The sequence below is a fragment of the Mastacembelus armatus genome, chromosome 13, assembly GCF_900324485.2.
Source record: "Mastacembelus armatus chromosome 13, fMasArm1.2, whole genome shotgun sequence".
Classification (NCBI taxonomy): Eukaryota; Metazoa; Chordata; class Actinopteri; order Synbranchiformes; family Mastacembelidae; genus Mastacembelus; species Mastacembelus armatus.
Genome location: NC_046645.1, coordinates 20715039 through 20731421, shown reverse-complemented (window position 1 = coordinate 20731421; position 16383 = coordinate 20715039).

Genomic DNA, 16383 nt, shown 5'->3' with positions numbered 1-16383 from the left:
ATAAGACGTGACCAGTATCCTACCCTGAGGGTTTATAAACTTGGCTCCGGTTGATCAGATGCATTGCTGATTTAGACAGCATCAGAAGTTTTACCAGTGTCTTCCAGCATCCAAGACTTCCAAAATATAAATACAGCTGAAGTCACTACCCTCAAATCTCAGATCTTGTGTAAAGTATACAACTCAAAACTCCCTATTGTTCCTGATGCAATAGATAAACAGATAGACATAGGCATCACACAGCCCGCTATTGTCCTCATGTCTGAACTGATTTGATGGTAGTCATTAAGTGTTATTTAGATGTAACTAGGCAAATATAATGTAACAGTGTAATTACTATACTTTAACAAGTTGTTTGAAATTACAGCTTTTCTACTAAAAGAAGCCCATGGAAAAAGTTACATTTCCTTCAAGTCTATGTCAGATTAATGCTCTTGCTGAACTGTTTCCAGCACAAATGAAGACAAATCATAACACTGAAATAGTGCAGACTGGAAACCATAAAGAAACTTTCAGTTGCTTCACATGAAATTCTCAGCTCAGCCATATAACATTCATTTGTCCAAATTAGCCCCACATTAACCTGGAGCCAGACTTATGCCCATTCTGCTTTTGCACTCTAATGCCCATTCATCTATTTTGCCAAAAGTCTCATTGTCATAATATTTTGCAGCTAAAAAGGCATTCATCATGCAATACTGACCACACAAACCCCAAGTCAAATCAAATCTTTGTCCTTAGGCATATAACTGACATTTTCACAACAATTCTTAAATTATTATTACTCCACTTTAATTTTCCCTGCACTTATTGTTTGTTATGCTAATGTAGATATGTCAGTCTATTTTGTTGTTTCTACTAATTGTCCTCAATGTCCATTCCTCAGATCATACACATTATAAGAATAACAGTGTGAAGTCAGCAAAGTTGCAAAAATCTGCATGTTTATAATTGAGGATTAGTATTTCTAGAATGTTTTTATATTGTACATAAAACTTTCATATTTTTAACAAAAACATAATATTAAAACCTGTGATCACTTGTCTTACCCCAATGAACTTTTACTCAAACATCAGTAATGACAAATAGTGCACTAAGTCTTATATTTATTTGTCAGAGCTCTTTTGAACTTTCCCACATTTTAGAATTAATGCATGTCAACAATTTTACTAAACAGTATTATGTTTTCAGTATCCAACCCCACCTTTAATTGTACCTCATTGCATCACTTTTATACTGCCCAAGGCTGGACAACACTCTGCTGCCTGATGAAACAGAGCTGAAACTGCATGTGTGCTGTTTGCCAGCTTTAAGGCCTGCTTTTCAGTAGGAGCTGAAACCTCTGTTACGCACATATCACACACTCAGACAAACACACATGCGTAGCTTCATGACAGGCTCAGGTTATGAGATGAATACTGTGACCCAAACTAAGCACCTTGGATCAGAGGCCAGTATATACACAACAGAACTCAGATGATATGAGTAAGAGACCAAAGCCAAGGCATTACTCAAAGTTTAAATTAAAGGGTATGTGAAAACCAAATGAAATCTATCATTTTCCTGTCAGCACAAAGTGACTACACAAGCTGCCCTGTTAATGTGTAACATTCAGTGCCTAGCTGTCCTTTCACCTGCTTCAACCTATGCATCTTTTAAAGAGTTGTCGGTATTGCCAATTCTTGATCTTGCACTTTTTTCAGCAGTCTTAACCTGCTATTTATTTCAGTTACTTAATACTTGAATTTCTGGATTTAACATGGATGCTATTTTAACATTTTTTGTCCATTATGGCTACTGCTCATGATAACAATAAACTCATTATATTGACTGTGAAGGTTTAGGAAACAATGATTTTGACAGGAAGGATATTAATAGTCCTGTTGACAGCGAGTGACCAGGAAAGGTGTCCATTATGTTATGTAGTTTCTATTTGTAGGGGACAATTTGTCAATTTGTGTGTATGTGTGTTTCTGTGTTTGAGAAGCTGCAAGTGGATGGTGCTTGCTCCAAATGGCATTGTCCTCACTGTTCATGTGGGTCAGATCCCTACACTGGAGGTTGACAAATACAATCATTTTTCTTCAAAATGTTGAAGACACACTTGTCACACTTCATCCCTAAAGGTGATTTGGAGAAATAAGAAAAGAATTTCTTAAACATGCTGGAAAATAAAAGTGTTATTCATATTGATCCATTCCACACTGTCCTCAAAGTGCTAATCCACTAATTTCATACACTGTTGAATGATTCCTCTGTGTTAGCAGCATAGCACCCTTCTGAATAGATGCAATATTCTCTTTTACTTACTCTAACATCACAGCATCACATCTCTTTCCTGATGACTACACCTGTAAAGGATTTAGTGTTAAGTCACGTTTCAGTTGCTGCTTGTTACAATTGTGTAGGCAACAAGATGTAACAGTCACATAATTACTTTACATGCTTACCTTTTCTGATGATACCACTTTGGTTAACATCTATTGGCATCATATTGTTTTGTCTTCTATCTAAGATCATTTTAGTGTTTTTCATTAAAACGGCACTGTAGTACAGTTACAGTGCAGTACCTCAGGAAAAATGCTAAAGCTTTGCAAAATCATTTGTTTTCCTTTTTTATATTATATTTAATAGTGAAATTTTAAAAGTCACAGTTGATTAATATCCATCGTTGCTTAAAAATTACTTTACCATGTTTTATGGTGTACATACATTTAGTATACAAGTACCATTAGCCATTTTCTAGTCAGACATTGAGCTTGAAGTTTTCCATATTTGTGAGTTTGAGCTATTACATTATTTAATGAAAGGTTTTTACATCGTCAGTGTCACATACAGTGCATCCGGAAAGTATTCACAGCACTTCACTTTTTCTACATTTTATGTTACAGCCTTATTCCAAAATGGATTAACATCATTTTTTTCCTCAAAATTGTACAAACAATACCCCATAATGACAATGTGAAAGATGTTTGTTTGAAATTTTTGCAAATTTATTAAAAATAACAAAATAACAAAAGGCTGTGAAAAAGTGAAAAGTATTAATCTCATTTTGTATTGCCTAAAAATGGGTACAATGATGCAGTTCTACTAAAAATATAGTAGAAAGATTATTTTTGGCAATACCCTATTTATCTGACCAGACAATGTAAACGAACAGCAAGTGGTTACAAGGAGTGCGACAGATCATATTGTAGTTCATGCTGAAAAATGTGTTGGTCAGCATTATGATCCTAGAAATCACTGCCTGTCTACATAGATAAAATACATGCAGTCAAATAGGGTTTGGTTGATTTCAAACTGCTAGCTAAATAACAGGCTCTAATGCATAGTTTTGTCCCAAAAGGCTCATAATGAATGATTCATTGCATGTATTGCATGTGTGAGTGTAGTATTGCTTTGTAAAGGTAAATATGGAGATGCTAAATAAGGAGGGAAGAGGATTAGAATACATTTGAAATATAGTTTGTTATATGATGATGTTTATTCTCAAAGAGAGATTCTAAGCAAAAAAAAAGCTACCTGCCCCTAACATTGCCAGAAAAATGAAAACTTAGTCAGGTGCTCGAGAAAACATTATGCTTTGTACCAGAAAGGCTTATGTACTTTAGTCTTCAGGATTTCATGACTGCAACAACTGGAGGACACTGGTATTATAATGGCTTCTGCAGAGGAGCGTATGCCATGGATCCTTCCCACTGTTTTATGTGCCAAAGCACTTTCTATAATGAAGCTACTACAATAGGCTCATCTCTATTTTTATAATCTAGGCAGTGATCTCATCTTAATAGGATATAAAGTGACAGATAAAAAGATGAATACCAGCTGCAGAGGCCACTCAGTTGTGAAGTGGATCGCAGTGAAAGATGTGGCTTATGAGTATAGGATTCTTTGTATTCAGGTGTGAGCTGCTTTTTCTGCAGGATCGAACTCCTCTGGAGAAGTCCAGGCTACCTTGGAGTTAAAATGAGGCCAGAGCAGAGAGAGGTCTTGCTGCTCGTGCTTGGATTACCCATAAACCCTGCATACCTGCAGCTTGCACGGAAGTCTCTTCTTGTTCCCTCAGTAGAGGGCCAGGCTCCAGGGATGCTCCATCCTCAGCTTACCCCAATCCTTTCTTCAAACACCCCAAAGAGACTTTTTTTCCTCTAAGATCCCCTTGTCTCTTACAAGTTCTTTTTTTTCCCCTTGCTCTCTCTTCAAGGCCTTGCCAGGCTACTTGCGTGACTAAAGGGAGTGGAAAAAAGGTTTCAAAACCCATTGGCACGCGAGCCCCAAATCTATTTTTGGAGAGCGTTCTTTTTTTCTTTGAAAACAAAAAAGCCACAGAGAGAAATAGGCAATACTGGGGTGAAGGGGGTCTGTTTTTCATTTGGCCAGGCCTGCCTCCTGTCCTGCCCCGCCAGGGTAAGAACCACAGCACTATGGGGAAAGAGGGTGGCTCAGTCTAGGGAGGAGAAGTGTTTTTCCTGCAAAACCACGGCCAGAATTGTGGACCCTCATCTTAGCCTTTGTCACTTAGCAACCAGACAAACCTGCTTCCCATTACTAGGCCATCTGCTTGTGTTTCAGACTTTCCTTTGTTTTGATTTGTTTCGCCCCTTTTTAACTTTTGTCTTAAATTTGCCATGATTAAATTACTGTATTTAAATTCATCCTTCATTGTTAATTCATTTTCATCAGGCATTGTTTGGTAGGTCTGCTGCAGAAGCATTTAATGCAATGCATGCCATGGCTTAATTCCATTCTCCATATGTGATTTGTTGCAGTTATTCTGTACAGTGGTTTGTGGACAAGACAGATGACAGAATAGGAATTAAGTAATTTATGTATGAGGTGTTTACTTTTTGATCCATCTGAATATATTAATTTCCTTGGCTTGTCTGTAGGCCACTATATTTACAATACAACTCTGAATTTTGTGTATTTAACTTGATTCACTGATTTGAAATACTAGCTAACTTTCTTTAAAGTAAATAAATAACGCAAAACAAAAATGAAGTTGGATGGCAGCAAAATAACATAAATGACAGAAACATAATTAACACCATATTAGCATAGTTTTACAACTGGCATATGTTATCCCCATATGATTGTTGATGAGGATGTTTGTTTATCGCAAGTTAAGATTTCTTTTGTTCTATGAAGAGACATATTGTCTAAAAAATAGTGTAATACATTCAAATGATGATGATATAACTATAAGACATTTATGCAGAGCTATTAAGGCTGACAACTAATTAGAGTTTATAAAGACAAGAGTTGTAATTATGCAACTTTGAACAAAAGATACTGTAGACTGTCAGTCTGATTGGCCAAAACATTATGGCTTGAATGAAATCGGAGAGCTTAGTGGTCATAAAGTATAATGACTCACAGCAGTGTGTTGATGATGAAGTGTTTCCCATTGCTGATTCTGTGATGGGATATTTCTTGTAGACTTAGAGACCAAAATGCTCTAGATTCTGTTAAATATCTCTTTTACTATTTTAATATACTTCAGTACATTGTTAAATGTCAATGTAACATTATTAGGTTAAACTAGCCAAACCTAGTACCACAATATCTTATTATGCATTTGAAAAGTCTCAAATGCAAACTTGTTGCTGGTGCATCTACCCCAAACAGGAAGAGGAAATATATCAATGTTATTATTGTTATTGTAAGTGGCTCCACGATGTTTTCTCACGCACCACTTAGAAAACTAAACAACAGGTACTCACAGTCCGCATTCCGTTTGTTTTCTTGTATATAAAGAAACATGATACTCCATCATGTTTCTTCAGTTTTGTTTGACAAATAGTGTCACCTTTACTGAAAAACATTCAGGTAAGCTCAAGTGATTCAATTCAATCAATTAGTCTAAGCAACTGCATGGCCATTAAAAATGGATGAGTGTTGTTATTGCCAAAACCAAACCCTCAGCTGAATGACAGTAATGCACCAGTAAGCTTTCTGAAAAAGAAATACATCTTTAATTAAGGTTTGGGCAAAGACTGAACATAACTGTCACTGCCTCCTCTCTCTCTCTGCCCTCATACTGCCCAAATCTAGGCAAATGAAAATCAAAAGATTCATATTGTTCTTGAACCAATAATATTTCATAAGATTTCTTTGCTAAAAAATGTTTTATTCTCTTCATTTTGTGCTTAAAAATATGTTTCAATAACCTTGTTAGTGAGAGTTGGGATTATTTTCTTTAGTTTTATATGTCTATGGGAACCTGGCTCCAAGACCTTTGGACAGTCAAATTGACTAGCTCCCTTCTTAATGAATCAAAGAAATGCTGGTCAGTAGGCCTCTGCTATAAGAACAGCCCCAGGCAGTTTCAGAGTGAAGCATTAAAAACATTAAAATCTTAGAGGTTTCCCAACATAATGATCAGCCAACCTGCATCTCCAATAGAGTATACAGGTGCAGAGGGAGAACAATTATAAAGTACTGAAGGAAAAGTGGCCTCATAAACATGCTCTCAAGACAGAATCGCTCTGACAGGCTAACATTAAGTTTAAATGTTGTAAGAGAGAAACTCAGGACATAAATCTGGGTCTATGTAAACATGGGCTGACACATATAAGCAAGAAGACAAGAAGGCACGAGTTAGCGTCATCACTCTTCTTATTAAACTATCGTTTGTTAAACTTTACATATTTTTTACTTTGAAAAATGTCAGAATTGCATACAGATGTGCCAATACTGCATGCATTCAGCTTTACCCCGAAAAGAAATGTACACTGAATCGTATAAGTAGGCTTACTAATTTTAACAATTATTAGAATCACGTCACAATCCTGGTCCTGTGGGCTAAACATTGTCAAGTTATGTATACAAGTTCAGAGCTCCAAAATGAGAAAATACTAAAAGACATTTAAATCTGTACCATGTATACATTGCATGATTCTTTTAGTAGGCCTCTTCAGATTACACTCATATGAATGCTACACTCAGATTTCCATTTTTACAGCTAAAACCTTATCATGCTCAGATTTGCCTGGCTTCCAGTTGTAAAAATCAATTACATTTGATATGATTACAGGAGCTCCAACTGCTATTTCACAAACCGGCATAAACTTTCACAATCTTGAAAATTGCTGAGGGATATATTTAGTCTAGTATATTGTATTTCTAAATAAACTATGATGTTGACAGATTCATCCATTTGTGACTGATGATCCCATAAACAGACTAGGAAATATATAGCCTGTATTAGGGCCCTCTCCTGGCCTTAACACAGGGGTGGGCAATCCATGTCCCTCAAGGGCCACTGCCCTGCATGTTTTCCAACTATCTCTGCTCTACCCAATGCTGATTACCTGGGTCAGGTGTGTTCAGTCAATCAGACTGTGTCAATGAGTGTGTTTCTGCCTCATGTTGATGGCTTGGAGCACCGTAATGCATGTCTATGCTTGTCTTTTGTTGGGATTTCCTCCATGGTCCATCACACATAAGAAAGGCCAAGCCATGAGGTTTGAACAGTGGACTGACATACTTGACCCAACCAGCCATACGCATTTTTTCTCATTTGCATAAATTCTTGACAGTGGGGAAAAGGTGGGGTACAATAATAAAGTTTCAGCCAAAGGAGTAACAATAATTTATGACGATCCCCAATGATGTTTATATCAAATACACAGACTCTCTACTGCTTTGAGGATTTATTATGGCATATGTGATGAATCATAAACATATGGTAGTGCTTAGCTGCCAAGCCTTTTTTCTAAGGCTCACTATCCTTAAAGCTAAATGGATAATGGTGAAATTGCAAAAACCGATTTAGGATGTTAGCACAAAGGTTCCCAGTCACTAGTGTGCCTTATATAATTAAAGCTCTTATATTTCACTCATTTTCATTATCTTTTTTATTCAGTACACAAAACAATGACACTCAAATATTTCAACCAAAAAAAATAACACTGCAAAATCATTCCTGGACCCTTTTTCAGCTGAGAAAAAGACACATTTCTTTGACAGTGGCTTCTTTATCCTCCTTGTTCTGGGAAACAAAAGAACTTTTCTGGCTTTTATTCTAATCAAAAAGTGAGCCGCACCTGAGCTGCCAGGTGATTGCAAGTAGCTGGAATTAACAACCTTTTGTGATACAAAACATGAGTACTCTAGAGCCTGGAGCCTGAGGACCAGCAGTGAAAACCACTGTTCTGTTTTCCCTCACTGCTTGCTCCAGGGTAACCTGCTACCACTGTTAATATTTTAACACCTTTTTTGACCTGCATTACATTCGCATTGTGCTTTCTGTTTCAGGTGTGTTCAACTTTACTTCCTTGCTTCTGTCATAAGTAAGAAATGTTAATAGTGTCAGAAAACATAGAAAACATAAGAACCTAGAAAATAAATGAAGGCGAGATGACTGCTTGGTGTATAAATGATCCTGCAAAAACATGTTGAAGATGTCTGCAAGGACATCACTATTCAACATCTCTCTAGCCACCATCATCCCAGTATATAAAAAGTCTCCTGTGTGCTGTCTGAATGACTATTGCCCCATAGCATTCATACCTATCATCATGAAGTGCCTCGAGAAGCTGGTGCTGCAGCATATTAAGTCCGCACTCAATCCCCTACAGTTTGTTTACCACTCCAATGAGGATGCACTCTCAAAGAAAGTACAGCAGAATTTCCATTTTCTGTTTTGACTGAAGAAGGCAAGCCTCTCTTCACCCAGTCTGACCACATTCATCACCGCATCACTGCCTGGTATGAAAACTGCAAAGCTTCTGGCCCCAAGAACTTAGAGCAAACAACAAATACATTCTGCAGTCATAATTAAAGTTATGTAGTATCCTTACAGTTCTGTTGTAACAGCTTTGTACATGTACAGTATGGCAGCAATGCTTAATTTTGCCCAGATATCTACCATTGTGTTGAGATTCTTGGGTGCCATTCTTCATGTCTGCCATGAATTTGTCCAGTCCAGTAGGAGGACTTTTGTCATAAATCAACACTCTACCCAAAGACAGCAGTGAGAGTAGTGGAAGCCAAGTAGTTTGAACTTCACTTCTCCAGCCAGGCGTCTGGAACGAGCCCAGCTACTGAGAGAGTTCTGAACAAGAGCGGTCTACTTCAAGTGGAAAGTATTTTAGCCTAAAGTCCCATCTGCTTTCATTTTGATTCCCCTTCTAAATAGATAGTGTCTACATCATGTGGGCAATTATGTGCTATACATTGCAATTCAATTCTAAAATATTGATATTATGGAGATTTTCTCTCATCGTCATAAGATGTTCACTACATAAGCTCCACTTGTATTTTGGATTAACATACTCAGCATCTCATAACAGTTATGGCTCATAATTGCAAGGCTTTTTTAATGCTAATAAAAAAGCCCTAAGTTTGAAACTGCTCAAACAAGAATGTTACTGATATTCAGAGAAAACTGCCTGCTTTATTTTGAGCCCTGTACATCAAAATCACCTTTAGGATTCCTAGAAAATTAACCCATATGAGAACCAAAGATCAGTCTCATTTAATACCTATACATATAGATTAATATGTTAAACACTTTATCTGTCCATCTCATCAACATATAATGTGCATATAATGAATCTGTGCTGTGTTGGTATACTTTGAGCAACATGTTAAAACATCTCTGTTTACTTCTTGTTAATTAGTTACATACAAAATAAGCTTATAAAAATACATTACTAACCCAATACTAACTCCCTATGGCATATAATCACTGGGAAATGTTGGTACATTGGAAACAAATAATTAATTAGACTTAATGTTAAATGTACAGTAATAGGTAGTGGGTGGCATTGTGGTATGGTGGTTAACACTGTTGCCTAAAAGCATGAAGATTCTAGGCTAGAATCCCATTAAAACTTGGGGTCTTTCTGTGTGGACTTTGCATGTTCTCCTTGAGCCTGCGTGGGTTTTCTCTTCTCTCACAGTCCAAAGATATACAATTTGAGGGTAGTCTAATTGGTGACCTCAAATTGTTCATAAGCGTGAGTAGTTTTTAGTCTCTATGTGTCAGCCCTGTGACAGACTGGCATTCTCTCCACTTCCTGCCTAATGTCAGCTAGGACTGGCTCCAGACCCTGACTACTCTGGATGTTCATGTATAAGCAGTAGATAATGGATGGGTGGATGTAATAGATAATGATAGAGCTAATCAAAGATGGTCCAGCATTTGTAAACAGCAATATAAAAAAAGACCCATTTTATTGTAATAGTGAAGAACTCTTGACAGTACTGACCTCTGAAGGAAGCAAAAAGTTTGGACTGATAGATGCCATCCTGTTAAGATGTAATAGTCAGCCTCTTTAATAGCCTCTAATCAGTGGTGGAAAGTAGGTATATATGCTATACAGTGTATAAACTCATTTATAATTTTATGGTATTTTTCTTTACTTGAGTGTTTCTATTCTCTGCTACTTCATACTTTGACTGCACGATATTTCAAAGTCAGATTTTTAACTTTTTACTGCAATAATTTAATTCATATTATTAAAATAAATTGCAGCAGTATTATACAACTTTGTTGAAACTGTGGTTTGGTTTAGGCACAAAAACTGCATGGCTAGGTTAGGTCTTTTGATTCTATTTAATGTATTGTATTGAGGTGCATGGGGAGTACCTCCTCAAACATAATTATGGGCAGGTTAATGACTGATAATAGCTTCTGAATGGCATGACAGCACTCAAATTGGCTATTTTTTTTTTATTCCTTGCAGCACAAGCTTTTGTTCTTAGTTAGCATGGGAGTCCAATGGGTTCAGGAATACTCCTATTTAACACTATAGTGCAGGACACTTTTTTTCTGCCTCAGCTTCTGTTATTTGTCTATTATTTATTGTAGCTGGAGCGTAATAAAATTGAAATTTCTCAAACTATGTGCCATGTCAATTGGTTTATTATGATTTTAATATGTTTGATTTGTAATTATAATGGAATTCCATCAGATTCTTGGTTTGACTCTTGGACAAATTGGTAAAATACAGTAAATCATATTTGAGCATTGGATGTTTTAAAAACTTGTATATGACCCCCATTACTTTAGCAGATTGAAAATCAGCACTTTGTGAGAAGGTAAATCGATATGGATACATCAGGGATTTGGTGTGAGCAGAGTTAGAGCTGAACTTTGTAAAGTTATTAAAGTCCTTAATAATCCCGTCTTGGACTATTTTGATGAGAAAGTGGTGCACTGATTTGAAAGTTTGGTTTAAAACTTCAAAGAGTATTTTTTAATGTTCACAGGGTGGTAGGTGAATCACAATTCTCCCCTTAAAACCCATGGAGAAAACCTAATAGGCTAATTTTTCCCTCACCAAGGTTTTGACCACTTCCGAGGGTTAACAACCTCTTGATACCATTTCCCTCTCCTGCCATTCCTGCCCTGTCAAAAACTTTTAATTAAAATGGAATAAATCACATAGCTCCAAATGCTTCCAAAGAGAAGCAAAAAATACCCTAAAGACATTTTCTGACCAATTTTTAGACCAATCAGTTGTCCAAACCACGTTGCAAGTCATGTTATTGTTTGGAAAAATATTTCCAGTCATTTAGACATACTCCTGAATGGTGCATCACTCAAGGATACCACAAGATGAGACACGCTGACTGTGTCTTTTTGTCCAAGTTTAACTTACTGCAAGTAATTTCTGCCAAATTTTTAGTTGAATGTTTTTGCTCAACTACACACATGGTTATACATTTCTCTATGTCACAAATGCAGCACATGAACCCAGTGCCTCTTCGCTCACATGAATGTTGTCAGAGCTGTCATGCAAGCTGCTGGACAGCTCAGCAGGAGCAGCTTGCTGTTGAGTCTATTACTCAAGGACATACAGAGTAACAAGGGATCAAACCACCATGGATGACCTGTTGTGCCCGAGCTGCCCCAAAATAATCGGAGCAGAGTGAATTTAGAGTAAGGGATAGTGTTGAAAGCCATGAAAAAGAAATGCATTTTTTGTGTGACATTCTTTTTGCTCTTGCTAAAAGTAAAGGCATATTCAACTGGCCATACTTCACATCAGCAGTTCAGAATTTAAGAGTAGAAAGCTGGGCTACAAGGAGCATTCACATATCTGTTACAATATTTATGGTGTGACTTCAGGGAACCATAGCACAGAGGGTGGATTCATCTATCCATTGTTTCTTAATTCAACTTCTTGTTAAGCAACTGTAAAACAATGCAATAAATATAGTAGCTCCCTGTAGTTATTGTACCACTACCAGTGACATTTTAAAATGTTTATCTGTGCTAAAGCTTGTATCAAGCTTTGTATTCCGAATTTCAAACAGCTTTATATATCTTTGAACACTGCGAGACACCAGTCTGGGGGTATGGTATGTCATGAAAAATGTAGAATCCTGAACTTAAACAGTTTGTGTACTACAGATAGAGTCTATAGTTGAGCCTCTAACCAACACCTGTAAACCAACTTTGACTTTGATAAATGACAGCGTTAGTATTTGATGTATAAGGCTTTGGAAAGAGTTCCAGGTTGAAGTCACACACAAGTCTGAGATAATAGTGACAAACCAGAGGTTAGGCCAACTTAATTAAGATCACCAAGGTCAAACTGTATAAATCAGTCACTGAAGACAAACTAGACATATTTTACCTTTCTTCATTGAAATTCAATGCATTAGTTAAGGCATTAGAATTTATGTACTGCCCATTTGATCAATGGCAGCTGAAAAACTTTCAAATCCAGATGAATTAGATTTTAGGTGTCTTATCGCCTAAAATGTTATTTTAATGAAAGAAGTGTAAACAGGTGAGCAGGTGAACAGTCAGGTGACTGAGGTCAAGGAAATGAGTGTGAGGACATCAAGAGATCAAGGAGGTGTTGAGAACACAGAATGAGTCATGGTTCTTTAGCTATCATTTAACTGACTGTTTCAAATATTTGTTGCTTCTCAAAAATAGTCACAGGCAATACAATTATTTTCTACTGGAATAAAACAATGAGGACATTTGATGGCCATTGGTAGTTTAGCTAATAATTAATAGTAGGCCTATCAGTTTGCTCAGGGTGAGCTTAGTGGTGATGTGTTTAATGCTTTAGCCTTACAGCAAGAAGACTCTGGGCTGTAATCCCATTTGAACACGGGGGCTTCCTGTGTGGAGCATGTTCTCCCTGTTGGGTTTCTCCCAGTGCTTTGATTTCCTCCCACAGTCCAAAGACATGCAGGTTGGGGTGAGGCTAATTGGTGACTCTAAATTCACAAATTTGCCTCTCACCCAGTGTCAGGTGGGATTGGCTCGAGCAGTATGGATGGACGAATCGAGTTTGCTGAGGTGCTTTCTGTCAAGATGTGCCTTATAGCTCAACATAAGGATTTTGTTTGAATCATTTGACATCAAGCAACACTTTTCAATTTAGCATCATTGCAATGTCTCTTATTTAAGATGTTATGATTGAGTTACATTTATATACATACTAATGTATAGACATTCTAAACATATTATTTACCATGGAATTAATATAGCATTCATAATTTATGGTTATAGAACAAGCATGAAACTAAAATAAATGCATTTGCAAAATTGGAGACCTGCAAAACAGAAAATTGCATGACAAAGTAAGTAAACAGTAGAAAGAAAATAAACACGCTCTTTCGTGCATACCCTAACCACAGCCTCTGTGGGCCAACCAAAGGTAGCATTCATGAAAACTGCTTTAACACTTCAGTGAAAAGGCCAAAAAACCCTTACGGGATTTACGATTCTTAAATTGCCCCCTTAGTTTATTTGCAGCCTCTGACTTATCGTGCCTGTGATTATGCAGGTGAATTTAATTAGAAACATCAGAGCAATAGTAAACCCTGTATTTTATGACCATCGCTCTCACGCCATATACACATGGTCATTGTGTTCACTACCACAGAGACGGTTTTCAAAGACTAGAATCAAAGAATCATGTATTGAGATATTACCATCTTCACCTATTTTGGACTTAATGTGAAAAATAGAGAAACTCTTGACAGCACTATGGTTATTTATAAATGTTTCAAATGTTGTGAGAGAACTGGAAAACTATAGGTGTCTTTATCTAGCTAGATGTGAATTGGAAAACACATCTGTCAGTCAAAATAACGTTTCTTGTCGTTAGAAATTCGATGTACCACTCATGCATTATTTCACACATTCCTGGGCCTATACTTTCTCTGTAATTGAAACCTTTTCGAAGGATCAATTTATAATCAGCATTCAAATCATATAAATATGTATTCTTCTTGATAGTGTGTTTTCTTTCGAAACATCCTAGAATTGCTATTCACAGCATCCAAGGATCCATTATAATGATGAATTACTGCTTCTCTGAGAGTGCATTGATTGAACCACCAACTGAGAAGAAGGCTGACAGACTGTTTGAAATAGCACATTAAAGACACTATAAAAATTACTTCCATATGCTCTATAATGTAAAAAATTGAGCCCTGTTTGTAATTCCCATGGAGCAAGGATGCAGGCAGCACTTGCTATGTTTTTCTGGATTCCTCTGTCTCACTCTAGTACTCTTGTTTGCTGCTGCAGAGCACAAGAGACTGTGTGAGGATGAATTTCCCTCCCAACATCTGGAAGTGAGCTTAATGATCATTAAAAAAATAAGATGAACTATTTGCTAAAATGGCAGGGGGAGGGGTACATTGTGGTTTGGGTCTCACGCTCTGCTCACATGCAAACGTGGGTTTAGTGACATGCGGTGCAGTCTCAGTGGAGGCCCCGCCTGACTCCTTTAAGATTTAATTTGGCCTTGTTCTAAATTTATAGTTGACTTTAAATCTACATTCTCTCATACAAGAAATGTTTGTATTTAATGCAATTTCTATGCAAGGGTAAGAGTGCCGCCTCCCTGCCCCCATTGTTGACAGTGATGTTTATTATATTGACATGCTGAAAAATGGTGGAATGTGTGATTAAAGCCTTAAGTACTTAATTACATCTTACGTTCTTACTAACTGCTATACATCATTTCCTTTACATCCACTCCAAAAAACAAAACAACTGGTTTTTAAATTGAAGCTTCAGCAACACCAGGCTGTTTGTGGCCCATGAATAATGTGGAGGTCAAAGGTACCAGAGCTAAAGGATATTGAGTCAGTCACTCTTTTCATATGGTAAGTCAAAACATACTCTTTCAATTATTCTCTCACCAGACTGGAACTGGCCAACCAGTGAAACATTTAGCTTTGAGATGATTGTAACAGCAACAGCCTCATTACTTCATTACATTTCTGTGGCTTCAGTTCCTGTCTTTTGTAAAAATACATTAAAAGCCTGTAGTAATTTTTTGAGAAGAGATTATGACCCAAGATGTACTACTGTATTTAGTCACTATCAATTGTAGCTGTGTTTAACTGAATGAAAATATTCGTACACCACAGTAAGTTAGAATTTTGATTTTTTTTTACCAGGTTACAAGGGATTTACCAAGCAGACTGGTGTCAAAAGGTATTAGGCCTATTTAGTTTCATGGGGATCTGCTGGAGCCTATCCCAGATCTTTTTGGGTGAAAGGCAGGGGTACATGCTCAACAGGTCACCAGTCCAATGTAGGGCCACATTTAGATGAACAACTACACACACTCAAACTCACTCCTATGGGCAATTTAGAGTCACCAATCAACCTGACATATATTTTTTTGGACTGTGCGAGGAAGCCGAAGTAAAAAGAAGCCAAAGAAAACCCACATAAGCATGGGGAGAACCGCAAACTCCACACAGAAAGGCCCCTGCCAGGTTTAAACCAGGACCCTTCTTGTTGTGAGGCAACAGTGCTAATCATCAAGTCACCATGCTGCCTACTTGCAATATCAAACTGTTCAAATAGTAGACATTGTTAATTTGCAGCTAGTATACATCAGATCACCAAATTTCATAGATTGTACAATGGACATCTATGATGTAGACAAATGGGGGTGTAAACACTGATCTCAACAACTTAGGCTACATGTGACATCAATGAGTGATCTTTTAAGGTTAAATCTACAGTCTCCCATTATTCTAGATGGAAGCCGCACAATGGACGAGTTGCATACATTGCCTGTTTCATTATGAACTTCAGCTGGTTCTGCTGAATTTGGAGGTCAGAGTTCATTTTTGCTTAACTTTCACCATGCACATTTGCAAAGTTGACCACCAGAAACACTGATGTAATGTGTTTTGAGATGACGAGAATATTATTGTGGGATGTTTCATCATCATATTTACTTCATTTTCATGCTACTAGAGTGCAAACTGCATCAAAACTATATGTTGTTGAATGGAAAGCTAATGTGATCGAATATTAGAATATTAGTGTGTTCTGATGGCCATACTCAAACATGTGGAAAAACATCAATCAAACATCATTCTTACTGTATACCTGCCCAATTGCAGTGCTTTTGCATTGTTCTTTTGACTATG